Genomic DNA, 11,215 nt, shown 5'->3' on the forward strand with positions numbered 1-11,215 from the left:
AAAGTCATGTAGGAAGGTTTGAGGTCATACACAGAAATGCATAAAAACTGGTTTAAGGAAGAGGATTCATCCCCACAGGCTATGAAATAAGGCTCTGAGACAGTACCTTCAAAATCTGTTGGAGTCCAATACAAATAGGATTTGGACTCGAATGAGGGGATTTTCCACAACACCTGTGGATGTTTTTAATTCCTGCAATACATGTTAAGTCCCAAGACTGCATCTGGCAGCGGTCAGAAAGATTCTTCCTTTCCTGTCTTTAGTTTCTTTGGTAGTAACTGCTGGATCACACTGACTTTCCATTTGTATTTCCAGACAACACAGCATGATAGAGGTTCAGACACCTCAGACATCTTTCCCTCTTCATCTAAAAGAGGTTTATTCTAGACTGCAATGACAGCCTTTTCTTAACAGAATGTAATCTGTTTCTTAGAAAACACAGAAACAGAAAATTACTTTAAAAGTCCAGTATAAAAAAAGATTATAAGAATTAATAAAACTGATGCAACTACAGTGTATCTTTCATGTTTCAATATTCCATTCATAACTGATTGGAAAAGCCTGCTCATTAACAGCAGTTGTTCTAAAAACACACAGTATTTGTGAGTTACAAGCACACGAGTAAAGGAACTAGAGATCTTTACAAGCAAGCTTTTGACTTCGTGGATTCCTTAGTGGTTTTCCAATATTAAAAAGACAATAATGAAATCTACTGAGCACTTGTTACCTCTTTAAAGAAAAGTAATAGTCACATAAATACAATGTTCGTCTCATCTATAAAACATACTCCAGATATATTCCATATCAAAATATACTCTAGTATATACTCCAACATACACTGTATGAAGGCACAGCTGCTTGTTCCATTTTATGAATTTTGAGTAAATGTTCAGGAGATAATGGGGAAAGGGGGAAAAAAGGCACAGCCAGCCAATGGAGAAAGTAGGCATGTATGATATGACACCAGTCCGCTCATTTCTTTAATGCATCCCAGCCTGCATGAGAAAGCCTTCTGAGGCTCCACAATCAAAACTGTGTGATTTCTTCCTCAGAAAACCCTAGCGCAACAAAATGAGCCTTGCAATGTGACCCAAAGGACAACAAAGAAAGTTCTTGGCAGAACGATAAAAGATTCAATTTCCATAGCTATGGCCCTCTAACAGAGTATGTCCCTTTTTGATTAAACCAACTATGAGATCATCTCCAGCACAGAGCAAACAACTGCTATATTGTCATGCCAGGAGTATGTTGCTATTTGCACTAAGGCAGGAAGACTTTCTACTTAACACTTAATTTATTTTTATTTAAACATTACATAGCTGTAACATAAAACAACAAGAACCTGGTGCTGACGGGTGTGATGATCTCTGCACTCCTGCGCTCCACATCCAAAATGGCTTTTGGTCTTTTCAGATGTACGTAACAAACACGGTCACTCCACTGAAGGAATGAGGTGATTTCTCAGGCTACGTATTCCCAAAGTATTCAAAAGTAGTTGCAGACAAAATTTGCACGTAGTTCCCAAAATCAATTTCTCTTCATGCTTTTTGCTATCTTGATTAAAATCTCCCTTGGGACAGATATTTCTGAATAAAAGTGTCTTATTTCTTAATAAAGGGGTTTATATAGCATATTTGTTGAAGTTCTCTTGCTTTCTGCTAAGACACTGCCATAGAAGGACGTGTAACAGTCATTAAAGAAATCACCGATCAAAGCCAGATTTATAGACGTAAGTGCTATTGTTTTTTCACGAATTTTCATCTCAGGTCTTAAAAATACTCTTGTCCAGCTCAAAGTATGTTTCAAGTGAAGGCAGAGGCATCTACGAGAGGTAGTGTAATAAATGTTTCCAGCAAATATTATCAGAGTTGCTACCCGCTAACCCTATTGCAAACTTGTGTGAATGGAAATGGATTTAGCAAACAATTTGCACTAACAGATATTTGCACCCTTATTATGGATAAAGGGATACGAAGGATATTTGTCTCCTTCTGTAATGTTTTTTCTTAAACTTGCTGTAATCATATGCTATCCCTCTACTGTGCAAGAAATGCAACTTCAATTAGGAACGAACTGCAGGTGAGAACCTGGAGGAGTATCCAAATCACCGAACCTCTTATACCTCAGCTTCTACAAGATTTAAATTTGGAAACTTACAGCCATGACACCCTTCACTTTGAAGAAGAACACACCAGTATTAAGATTTTGTTCAGGTGCACAAAGTGTCCTACAGCTGTAAAATCTCGGTTCACGATCCAATTATGAGGGGGGAATAAAAGCTACTGCAATTTGCCCTGCTCCGCAGAGCAGGAATGCAGCAGTATTGAAACAGCTTCCAGGCCGTGATGAGGCAGCACCATATCATGAGCGGTTAATGTCCGGTACCCCAAAGAAAGGTTTGATTGCCTAAGAGTGACTGACAGGGCTTTGATGACTTGAAATATATGCTGCCTCATCAGCATTTAATACCATTTCCATACCATTTAATACCATTTAATACCAATAATAAAGCAAAGGAGGAGAATCAAAGCTGACAGAGAAATTGAAAGGGGACCAGTGACGATGTCAGTGTTGCTAACTGCAGCATCTATATTCTTTTTACTTGATCCCTTTCCCCTAAGTAATCTGGGCTGGCATAGAAAAGCTTTGTGGTATTTCAAGTTGTGATACTTCAAAGCTCTGCGCAGTAGCAACAGGCGAGCATAAAAACATTAACGTGGATCAGTAGCTTCAGCTCAGGATGACAAAGCCGGTCACTAGCAACCTGCATCAACAGGGCTGACCCCAGTAACTGCCTTCACCCTTGCATGAAAAGTCCCTTCCCCATGGCCTGACCGCCTGCAGAAGATATCCTTTCCCATTTAGAAATCTCCACCAGGATGAAAATTGGTTCTAATTCTTGTTCTAATGGTGCTTTTTCTTGCAGATTACCTGATCTCTGTGAAAACACATTAATCTAGTTATTCTGCTTGCCACCCTCCTTTGGATTGACCACTGCATTAATCACATACAAATGTTAATTACCATTGCTAAAGCAAAAAGCAAAAGATGGAAGTCTTCAATCAAAGCCTCACAAATCAGTAAAAGAAATGAGAAAACAAAAAAGTTCAGTTGCAAATATTCCTCTTCCAAGTGTGAGCTGTAACTAATTTAAAGTGCATGTTAGAAAGGAATATCATCTTGTTTACTGAGAGCTCAAAGACCAGGGCAAATAAATGGCTCCTGAGAGGGTGATACTCAGAGACAGCCAGTAATTCACTGTTTTAATCCATCACAATCAATGACAAGAAATGTATCAGAATAGTCAGCTCTCCTTTTTACTCATTACTTTTCATTAAATGGATTAAGTAGCTTAAACCAAACGTGCTGGGTCACATTAGCAAACTGAAAACATATCTAAGGATGTTCTCTGCATAAAAGATTTTATGGCTAATGACAATTGATCAATACGATATTTGGAAAGTATCTTTGGGTTTTGAAATTAGGCCTATTTTGCTTCCAGAAAAAGACTGTAAGACAAATATTCAATATGCCCTTAAGCCAGACCTATAAATCAATTAATAACAATTTTGAGCCATTTTTGAAAGCTTGGCCCTGCGGACATTTGTTCTGAAGGGTAGCAGGTGTCAGGAGATTGCCTGTGTAAAATTTCTGAGTGATAATGCTCCCACCCGGCTGCAGCTACTGCTCCAAGCTATGGTTTCCGTGCTATACCATTCCTACATGAACAACTTTGAGGCATCACAACATGAAATATCATGTAACATTTTACACCACCCCAGATTACTTATGGGAAAGGAACCGAATAAAGTTGGCTCTTCTACACATAGCTCATGTGCTTTCTATGAATGTTTTATAACCATAGCTGTCTTTTTTTTTTTTTTTTTTTCCCTGCTGAGGAGAGTAACTTGTTGCAGAGGCACCTAGCCTGAGCTGGGACTTTGCACATTTCATGTTATTAGTCTTCAGGGAGAATAAAGAAGAAGAAAATCCCTTCTTCGTCTGTTTTGTGTTGCAACAACGCAACTATAGTCTGATGTTTTATTCTGTATTATTTCCAGTGATAATATTAACCAAAAAGACAGTGATTTTTTTTTTTTTTTAAAAGAGGCCCAAGGCTCATATGCAAAGGAGCTGTACAATTTTGCATCTAATTTTGCATGGAATCTGCCTACCAAAATATACAGGAATAGATCAAGAGTTAAAAAATTGGATTAAAATCTTTGAGAAAAATGCATGCCCACAGTTTACTACAATTAAAACATGAAAGGTCTTTCCTCTGAATAGAAATAGATTTTTGCTAGGTCGCAATGAGAAACAGGTATTACTGTATTTTTCAAAAGCAAATAGTAAGTTAACCACCTCCATGGTTAAGTTCTGATGCCTATTCTTTCTTGACTTGAAGTAGAAGTCATCATAAATTACATGTTATTAATAAAAAGATTCCTAGAGCAAGGATTTTGCTGAAAAAATGCTATGAATTTTTGCACAGTGTAATTAATTTTTTAACTATAAAATAAAGGAAATGTGAAAGTCCAAACTTCACCTGTTGGCTCCACATCGTATGTTGAAATTCAATTTACATGTTCCCAAACTGGCTTGAGGGAGCAGATTCATGCAAAGCCAGACACATACACTCCTCACGGATAAAACATAACACCTTTCAAGCACACAGGCTAAAGATAATTGACATTTACCACATTTACACCTTTTTTTCCCATTAATTATTTTCACACCAAATTTACAATTTTACTTCACTCAAAGAAAGCAAACACCTCTCTCTTATGGGGAACTGACCCTTAATTTCCCCAATAGTGTCTTCATTCTGCAATTTTATTTCATTTTTTATTTTTTCGTTCTTTAAATAGGAATGTGTTATACAAGCCACTGGGTTTGTTTGATCGTGGCACTTCTAGGACTGCAAAGCTCTCTTACAGCTCTTGCATGCCTTCTCATTGGGTCTGGATTACCTTACTTTGGCCTACCGACCAAGGTATCAGCATGCCAGACACCTTCCCCGATTCTCCCCAAACCTTTTCCTGCACTGGGGAAGCAGCCAGGATGCTGATGGGACCAGTGGCTCTCATTGACTTCATTCGTCGAGGATGTAGCTCTCCAATTTTTCCACTCTGCAGAAGGACAGAGGGGTGCTACCTGCTTGCAACACATCAGAAGGCGGCTATTCTTATTCCGTGTATTATCAGGAGATCTCCACTTGATCACCACAGCAGGTCCAAACCCTCATCCAAAGCAAGAGGAACCAACTTGTTAACCCCGTGAAGCTCCTGGGAGGGCCGGGGTGTTCTCCTGCCAGGCCGCTGGCCTGGGGCACTCGTACTTGTGTCCAGTGAACACTGGCATCTGCTGGCAGCCGGGCGAATCACAGCCCTGCCTTCCTAGGGGCACAGGGGAACGTCAATACGCTCATTTCTTTAACGACAGTAGCACGTGCATGAATCGATACCCAACGGAAAGCTGACCAAACCTCTGATTGGGACCATCGCCTATATCGACGGCCTTGCAAGCCCCTCGTGAGAATATATTTATATTCCTGGCAGGAAACTTCAGTCGGTTCAGAAAGTTTCTAGGGCAAATCTGGTATGAATGGTTGACCTGAACTCCGGGGGAAAAGCTCGAAAGATAGTACAGGTGGACAGGGCTTCTGCATGTGGAAAACTGGATGCTGGAATTTTGATGATGCTGCAATTTGTCCTAGATTAGTCTTAGGCCAAAGCCAAGTCATTTGACTGACTTCAATATCATCAGTATAAAGCTCTTTTCTTGACACAGATTTAGGCTGTAAACAAGTGCTCACAGATTAGTACGTGCCTTTTCAATGAATTCCTAGCTAGCGCTTAAAACAATTCTTCACTTCTACTTCAATCTTCTGTCAGCATAGGGCCCAGCCTGGCAAGAGGTTTTGTGGTATCAAATGCCGTTAGAGAACACAGACGTCAACAGGACTTAAACCTTGCACAATAGGGCCACCTCTCCTCATTAAAAAAAAGAGGAGGGTTTGTGTGTGCAACTATTGTCATTCCCATATATTTTGTTGTCTCTTTCAGTATCTTCTATTGCATCTCTGCTGCAACATCAGGGAGCTTTTCTCGTGCAGAGTCTAGACGGATACTGCATATTTGAAATAGCGTGAGTAGTTTGGAATGAGGTTTGTTTATGAGTCTGGAGTTTTATGTCCTTATCTGAACCAAACTGCTCGTGCTTCTGAGCGTCACACACTGTTGCTCATCAGAAAGTTGTCTCTCCAGACAAGGCACATTGCTCCCAATTTAGAAGAGTGAGCAAACACATTTGAAGCGTAACAAAATTGGAAGGGGCTAATGAAACAAATACAAGAATGATTCAAAGTCTCACTTAAATTCTGTTCGTTTGCTTTCTTCAAAAGTAAGATTAGAGGAGAGTAGATTAATGTCCTTGCATGCCTGTCTGAGAAGAAAAGGAGGAGACTGATAAAGGCAATTGAAACCAAGCAGATAAAATACAAGATCCAGTGGCTGAATCTGTAAAAATTCCCATTAGAAATCAGAAGCGTATTTCTTCTGAGTGAAGGTTAACCATTCAACCAGCCAATACGCAGCTATCGTTGACTATCCATCACTTGAAGCCTTTAATTCAAGATTGGATGTTCTTCAAAAATATATATTGTGTCCCAGACAGCTCCTGAAGCTCTGTAGAAAACATGGATTAATGATTTACAAGCCTGAATTGTGCAGAGAGCCTGACTAGATGATTTTAACAACTTTTGGCCTTCAAAATGTATAAATACTTGGTATCAAATTGAGGATGTGAATAATTCCTTCTCCATTTGCTAATTTCAGTGACTTCAACAGGACAACTGAATGGCTTAAATTTGAGCACGGGATTACGTGTAATACTGACACAAGACCGCAATTAGAATCTGTAGGAGGTTACAGATGTCTCTCTAAGTAAAGCTGATCATACAGCAGCTAAAATCCTATAGCATTCTCAAGAAGAATAGGGAACATTGCCCAGTTCTCACTGACATTTTTTTTCCTCTCAGGAAAACCTTTTTAGAGATTTGGATCTGCTTAACAGCTGAGAGTCAACTACTCTTTACAGAATCTGTTATGATCAGACATTTAAAATGCTTTGAAAGTAAAAGAAACTTGGAAAGTTAAATGATGTTTCCATTCATCTGACTTCGTTCCAAGTCTGTAATGCCTATTACACATCAGCTGGGTTATATTTGAGACTCATTTTAAGTAGTAAGCAATGTTCTGGAGGTCAATATAACTTTTGACCTGATGCATCACAAAAGGTAGATTTATAAACAACATTGACTAGCTTATACCTAAGACATCACATCAAAACTATGCCATGCTCTTTCTCAAATTCTTTCTTGCTTTCTTCAAGTCTTTTAAAGAGTATGCCATTTTATGCTACATAAGTCTCTCATTAAGAGCCTTAGAGCCTTTTATAGGTTTTCTGGATTCTCCACAAATTTCACCCATAAGTAGGAACTAATCTGCCCGAGGCTGGAGTCCAAGTACCATGTTTTATAGCCCACATCTTGCAGGCGAGTCTCACAGTTGCCACGACGACTTTCTGCGTATGGTACCAAAATCTGAATTGTCTGCCCTTTTAAGACACTGCACACTGTATGAAATGACCTGCTACTGCAAAAAAAGCTACGGCAAAGCTAAACAAATCCAAGTGCATACTTAGAAGTCACTTCATCAAGAAAACACAGTTTTCAAACCTGTATTTTTGTTATTTTAAATACTTCCCTATGCAGTTTATAGCACCTTCCAGGAGGTACAGGAACAGCAAGAAGGCAAGACAGTGAATATGGTGGGTGTGTGCATGTGCATATTTTTAAATACAAAAAACCCCACACCAAAAATCTCAGGAAGGCTGAGAAGGAAGGCCTTCTAGCCTTCCTTGTAAAAGACGTGTGAAGAAAAGACTCATCACCTCGTAGAAAGATCCTGCCTAGTTGTGCAGTATCTGAGGTGGATTTCACATTCAAAGCAAGAATTCAAATTCTTTGCCTAATATATATATGGATGTATATATAGGAATGTGGATGTTCATGCATGTATAGCACATGCGCATCATGTATGTACTTTGTTTGCATTTATGGGGCGTTCTACATGGATTTTGTGCTGACCTTGCCTGAAAGCAGACAAGGTGCTTGGGAGCCTCTCCACTGACCTCAGCAAACTTTGCTCGGGCCTCTCAGAAAGCACCAGGGGACAATCTGAATTCCAGAATTACGCTGCTTCGAGTGGTTTCCAAGAAGGCAAACAAGAAACTTGGGGTTTTATTCCTGATCACAGAGCATTCTGAACTTTTTGGGGAAGCCTTTGAACTTCCATTAAATGTGATCTGTTTAATGTTTGGATCTGTCGAAGAAGAGGTGGTCAGATAAAACTGGGCTGATGTTGAAATGACTTGCTTCCAACACCTCTACAGTTTAATCACATCTCCCTGAGCACCTCTGTAAATAATTATTGAATTAGACATTCAAAGAGATGACTGACAAATAGAAATAAGGCAAATAAAGATAATCTATCCTTTTTCTAGGCATCCAAAGGGATGCAGGCCTACAACAAAGGAGCTTTATGTGTTCCACTGCCTACCGTAAGCACTAAACTCTTCATGGCTGACATGTCTTTGGAGCTGAAAACTGCTGGCAAAACATTTCTTGTTTTGTCTCAGTCTAGGAAAATGAGATATTGTTTCTGTATTAAAGTACTCTGAAATGAGTCACCTACAGCAGTGTAACCTGCCATATCCATTTGGTAACAATAGAACAGACATCAATTTTCAACCTTATCAGAAGTCACCAAGTCCGTAAGTATTAGTGGCGCCTACTGAATTTTATCCAGGGACCTAACAGAAAACATCTGTTCTTTTACTTCACAGCAAATCAATAGATTAAGTCGACGTTCTCTTTTTTCCTTTATTCTGTTCATTAAAGGCACAGGTTTTCTTTCATTTTTCTTCTATTTCTTTTCATAACTTGCTTCTCCTTGCAAGTCAAATCCTAGTATATTATAGAGATTTCTATGTCTCTTTCTGGGCTTACTTGGGGAGACATGTATCCATACTCTAGCGAGAGACAAGCAGAAGTAATTATTTTTGAGGCACATATCTACAAAGAGCTTGGTAAAATTATACCTAGTATTTGGACTGAAGCCCAGCAATCCTAAAAAAAATAAAAGAATAGGTACTAAACCAAAAACATACCAGGACAAATAATGTTTATTGCCTTTTTTCAAGTCTATAATGCATGTTACAAAATATGATGCTATTACTAAAAAATCCACCTCTGACCTCATACATTTCACCAACCTGCTATAACATCACAACTGTCAAATATGATGTGCTTTGCAGAGTCACCCACATTATGACACATTTAGATAATTCATTACTAGATTCAAAACCAAACTATGTTTGTACACATTGCATCATCCCACCAGTACTGTACATTAAGTTTACACCAGGACATACTAAACAATACAGCCTAATATCCAGCCTAATGTGTTTATAAATGAAAAACTTTTTCATTTATAGTTTTCATATATAATCATTCTACTATTTACTTCGCTTAAATAGTAGAAAAAAACAGGCAATTCTGGACTAAGAGGAAGAGAGATTAAAGTAGAAGTGATCAAAAAACAGAGGCAGAAATTGTCATTCTGCTGTAAACAGCAGAATTAGTATTAAAAATTATCACCCAGAAAGCAGAAATGAGATTTTCTCTACTTGCACTGATGTTAAATATGTCTAAATATAGCCTGAGTATTACAATTTTTTGCCTGAAATGACAGCTCCAGATAGGGATCTTTAATATTAAACTGAGAACAAATTTATGTACACAGTTTGCACCTTTTCTCTTACCTGTGGAGATTCCGTATTGCTTATGCAGTCTCGTATTGCTTATGCAGTCTCGTATGAAGCCAAAATATGATGAAGTGTAAGTTAACATACCTACTTTTCCCCATGATAGATAGATGTAAATAAAACACAGGAGGGGCATGTTTAACTCGAGCTGAAATTATGTTATATTAATGATATGCATTGCAAAGGTGTTATGAGAAGTGTATGATAGCTTTATTTCCTTATGTACGAAAAGTTGATAAACAGAGCTAGTCTATAATAAGGTGATATGTAGAAGTAGATAAAACACTTTAAATCACCCAGCAAAGATAAATCACTGCCTGATCTAGATAACAAAAGTTCTGCTAGAACACTTCATAGTACATTGCATATGTACTACAACCTGGCAGAAGCTCCTACATAAAAACAGTAACATGGGAAGAGGGTCCACTGTTCTTCCTACGGGGTCCACTGTAGCACCCACTGCCTTACAATGATTTGGATCATGGCTTTTGCCCCATGTCATGACTGACTTAAGTCACAGTAAATCAAAACCCATTTTGGCTCTGTGACTTTGAAACACACGATATAGTGACCCCAGAACCACGTCATCTGAGATTTTTCCATCAATTTAGTGCAGCACCATGAGAGCCTTGCCACTGGGACTATTATCTGTCAATGAGCTAAAGCTTGAGGGAACTTCTCCTCGCAGCTTGAGATGAGGATTAGGAGAATTTTGATTGGGGAAAAGGAAGTTATTACTGGAAATAAATGGAATATGGTGTCAAGGCAAAAAGAGATGGAAATCTCTTGTCCCTGCTGACTGGAGATTAGCGAATGTCACACCCATCTTCAAGAAGGGCCGGAAGGAGGACCCGGGGAACTACAGGCCTGTTAGCCTAACCTCGGTGCCGGGGAAGCTGATGGAGCAGATCATCCTGAGTGCTATCACACGCCATGTAGAGAATAACCAGGGGATCAGGCCCAGCCAGCATGGGTTCAGGAAAGGCAGGTCCTGCTTGACCAACCTGATCTCCTTCTATGATAAGGTGACCCGCCTAGTGGATGAGGGGAAGTCTGTGGATGTTGTCTATCTAGACTTCAGTAAAGCCTTTGACACGGTTTCCCACGGCATTCTCCTGGAGAAACTGGCTGCTCATGGCTTGGACGGGTGTACTCTTCGCTGGGTAAAGAACTGGCTGGACGGCCGGGCCCAGAGAGTGGGTGGTGAATGGAGTTTACTCCGGTTGGCGGCCAGTCACAAGCGGTGTTCCCCAGGGCTCGGTGTTGGGGCCAGTTCTGTTTAACATCTTTATCAATGATCTGGACGAAGGGATCGAGTGTACTCTCA

This window comes from Mycteria americana, chromosome 4 (genome assembly GCF_035582795.1).
Source record: "Mycteria americana isolate JAX WOST 10 ecotype Jacksonville Zoo and Gardens chromosome 4, USCA_MyAme_1.0, whole genome shotgun sequence".
Lineage (NCBI taxonomy): Eukaryota > Metazoa > Chordata > Aves > Ciconiiformes > Ciconiidae > Mycteria > Mycteria americana.